The sequence below is a fragment of the Tupaia chinensis genome, unplaced genomic scaffold (genome assembly GCF_000334495.1).
Source record: "Tupaia chinensis unplaced genomic scaffold, TupChi_1.0 Scaffold000165_2, whole genome shotgun sequence".
In the NCBI taxonomy this organism is placed as follows: Eukaryota; Metazoa; Chordata; class Mammalia; order Scandentia; family Tupaiidae; genus Tupaia; species Tupaia belangeri.
This window is the reverse complement of record NW_006159640.1, coordinates 4,345,265-4,349,242: the sequence shown is the minus strand read 5'-3', so window position 1 is coordinate 4,349,242 and position 3,978 is coordinate 4,345,265. Positions and strand designations below refer to the sequence as shown.

The 3,978-nt window shown below is 37.0% G+C and overlaps 1 protein-coding gene and 1 pseudogene across 1 annotated transcript in view; both read right to left on the bottom strand.

The window, feature by feature from the left end:
* TEX11 (testis expressed 11) overlaps nucleotides 1-3,978 on the bottom strand; it is a 514,378-nt gene that overhangs the window by 170,529 nt on the left and 339,871 nt on the right. The window lies entirely within an intron of this gene.
* Nucleotides 2,085-2,962, bottom strand: LOC102489448 (heterogeneous nuclear ribonucleoprotein C pseudogene; annotated as a pseudogene).

Below are 3,978 nucleotides of genomic sequence, written 5' to 3'. Positions count from 1 at the left end.
ATTAAAGTTTTTTAATAAGAAAGTTTTAAATTAAATTACTATGGCTATTAATTTTACTATTAAAATATCAAAACTGATTCAATCCATTTTAATAACTGTTCTACTATATCTGAAGAATTTTTGTGGATGCTAGACTCATAAATACACTAAATCCAAATGGCATACCTATGACTTACATTTTGAAGTTTTTCACCTTGGTTACTTATCTTTCAATGTGCTACTTCCTTTCATGATTTCTTCATTTACTAAACATAGACTGTAAGATTTTTATATTAGACATTCTCTTCTAAGACCTTATCAGGTAACTTTGTAAATACACACTAATAGCCTTTGAATAATATTTTAAATTGAAACTAATGCCTAGAGCCACATTTCTTGTTAAAAATTCAGCACTAAAGATTTACAACTGGGGGTGGGGAGGTTAACATAACACCACCTGAAAAATGCACCAAGTTCCAGATATTCCCATAAATCTTAAAACCCAAAACTGGAATTCTAATGTTTCTTAAATATCTCTAATACAGAAAAGGCAACTGTACTTATCACAGCACACCATTAAAGAATAAGTGACAGCAACAATGGAACCTACTCAGATTTCCGAAGACCAAGATTTACCAAGACAATGTCTAAAAAATGGGCAAAGGCAATGAGATTCTAAATACCTATATCATAGAAATAACCCATTTCTATCATTCTGCCTTTCTGCTGCATGAGAAAATACACTTAGTCAAAAAAAAAAAAACACAAAACACAAAAAACACTGAGACTTCTATGTTTATCAAAACATCATTTACAATTGGCTGAGACATGGAACCAACCCAAATGTCTAAGAATGGATGAATTGATAGAAGTGTGGCACATATTCACTATAGAATACTACTCAGCCATAAAAAAAAAAAACCAAGGAGACCCTGGCATTTGATAGAAAGCGGACAAATATAGAAGATTTAATGCTAAGCTAAGCAAGCCAGACTATGAAAGAGAAGCATTGTATGTCCCCACTTACTACATATCAAAAATCTGCACACTATGGCAGAGACTGAAAGATTGGAAGGTACAAAAGCATGAAAACCAATGGTGGATACTAGAGACAGTGTATCCATGCTGGGAAAATTCATTTTCTATGTTGTAAAACATACAATGATTGAATTTAAAAAATAAGAAAAAAAGTCACCAGTAATTTCCTTTTTTCCTCCAAATTCCTGGTTTAATAAAAACTTCATTTTGAGAGGAAAAGGTCCCAAACATTAGGCTGTTCACAAAGATAACCCACAGTATCAACTTTAGAAGACAAATCTTAAGACGATTACACTATTTTTCTAGAGGATGCGTTTGACATGCTAACTCCCATTCACAAAAATACGGTGTCAAATTTGCATTGAACAGTCCCACATAGCACTCTTACATGGGCTGTAAAACATGTACTTCTGGGACCAGCAGTTGGCATAATGGCTATGTCGCTGGACTCCCATGTAGTTGACTGCGGTTTGAGTCCCAGACCCAGTGGCTTAAACTCACACCGGGCGCATGTGCGTGCATGCCCGAGATCCTGAGAGGAGAGTGGAGGAGAAGGGATTGTAGCGTGGCCATCCCCACTTGGGAGTAATTTCTCGCTTTCTGTCTCTCTGTCTCTCTCCATCTTTCTGGCAAGCACAAACCTCTCTCAAAAACAAAAACAAAAACCAACATATACTTCTAACTCAAAGCTGGTCTCAAATGCTACTCAACTAAATGATACTACCTTTGCAGTTAGGGAAACAACTATTGAACTCATAAATGAATGAAAAGAATTGTACTCCCTGCATAACAAGAGACTATTTTGGAGACAGTTGATAAAAATCATACACCCTTTTTATTGTTAAGCCATAAAGAGGTAGTAAAATTACAGGGTAAGACAACAAAGCTAGTAGGAGCACCAAAAGAAATGAAATGGGACTAGGCATAGGGCAGTATCAATTAATGAACATGGTAAGGACAAAGATGGGGAAAACAGTGAGTATGTGCTGAAGATACTAAGGGAGAGGAGCTGGTGAAATTTTTGATCTTAGACAAGAACCTAGGCAAAGAAATAATGAGTAAGATTTCTAAACCTCACTATGTTTGTAAGAGTCATCCTCGTCATTGGTGCTGTCTCTGTCATCCTCTCCTTCCTCAGCCTCTTTTTTTTTTTTATCATCCTTGATCAACTCCAGCTGGTCATTCCCCTGATCTTCATTATCCTCATCATCCAGTAGGTCCCCCTCCTCATCATAGTCATCTGCTCTCCCCTCAGACTCCATCTTCAAATTAGTCTTATCCTTCTTTTGGGAGCTGCTGCTTTGCTCCTCTTCCTTATCATTCTTCACCTCTACTGTTTTATCTGGGTCAACTACTTTTTAATAGCCTGAGTGTCATCTCCTTTCAACTTTCCAGACATGGAAGATGCTCATTGTCCACTCTTAGAATTGAAGCTTTTGCCCCTTCATGAAGTGTTTCCTGATACACACTGGCATTTGGAGGGAACTACAGCACGAGCAATAGGAAGTGGCAGTGGAAAATGTGACGGGAAACTGTACATCTTGTCATTATAATCTCATTGAAAGTCATAGCCCAAGTCAAAAGTTGAGCTGAGTAGAGGGGACGGAGAAGGGTGTTCTTGTACTGACTCATACATCTCCACTGCAGATCGTTTCACAACTGCTTTACCTCTGTTCACTTTTGGCTCTGCAGCCAGATTAATATCTAAAACCTGGCCGGCAATCATCCTGCCATCTTCTCCTGCCACAGCAGCCTGAGCACTTCTCTCATTAACATACTGAACGAAGGCAAAGTCCTTATGAACAGAGCAACCCACAATTTTGCCATACTTCAAGAAGATTGCCTCCATATCACTCTTCTTAACCACAAGAATTTTGAGATTCCCAATGAATTTACGGGAGTTCATGGAGCAAGAATCTATCTTGTTGGTAACATTGCTGACCATTGCAATTGAGGTTAAGATTCCTCACAAAGCCAGAAAGTGTAGCTGAAGATAAAAAAAAAAATCTCTCTCAAGCAAAGTTTCACTAACTTATATATTTCAAAAGATTTGTACCCAAGAAAGGAGAGGGAAAAGAGATTCAATTCTGAATCTTTCACTGCTAGGTTCTAGACAGAGAATCCAATTGCAGCTGGAGGTATGAAATGTGGCCACAACTGCTTCATCTCCAACTCTTCACAAAATTGCCACTACGCTAGTGATTTTCAAAAGAGCAGTTATAGAATTATAGATGTAAAAATTATCAAGAAGTGAGTAGGTAGTAAGGCCAAAAACCTCGGAGTCTTCCAATCTCGTCTTTCTTCCCTATCCTATATCTTACTCCATAGTTCTTGACAGTTTATAAACAACTTTCAAAATTTCAAAATACTGAATTTTAAAGATAATGTTAAAAATATTTCTTATACTTTTGTATAATTTTGTTTGTTACTATAGCAACAGAGACAGTATGGTTTTAAATATTTTTGAGAAAGTATTTCATGTCAAGTACTCAAATTGTCAAAAAGCAAATGCACACAAGTAACACACAAACCTTCTCAATTCAGCCCTGCCTACCAAGTATTCTGTGATATACCCTCTGCTAGAATAGATCAGTCTCTTTTTCTTCCTTCAAAGTATTTCTCAAGATAATCCCCTGGTGTGGTTGCTCTTTTGCTGTCTCTCCTGATTACAATGCTGGGATGGAAAAGTCCAGGTTATTTTGTTATAAATTCTTTCATACATCTTCTCTAATTCTCTCTGCCAGGCAGTACTATTTATGGTGCCAGTCCATCTTTTTAAGAGCTTCTGTTGACTTATTTGAGATCCACCTTAGTTCCATAATTTTCTGATTGATCTTCAGATATGACATTCCAGTCAAAGCCCTGTCCAATAATGAGTATTTTCAATTTGTGATTCAATTCAACAAGCATTATTGAACTTATGCAAATAACCCTTCTGCCACAAAAGAAGAATGTTCCCAC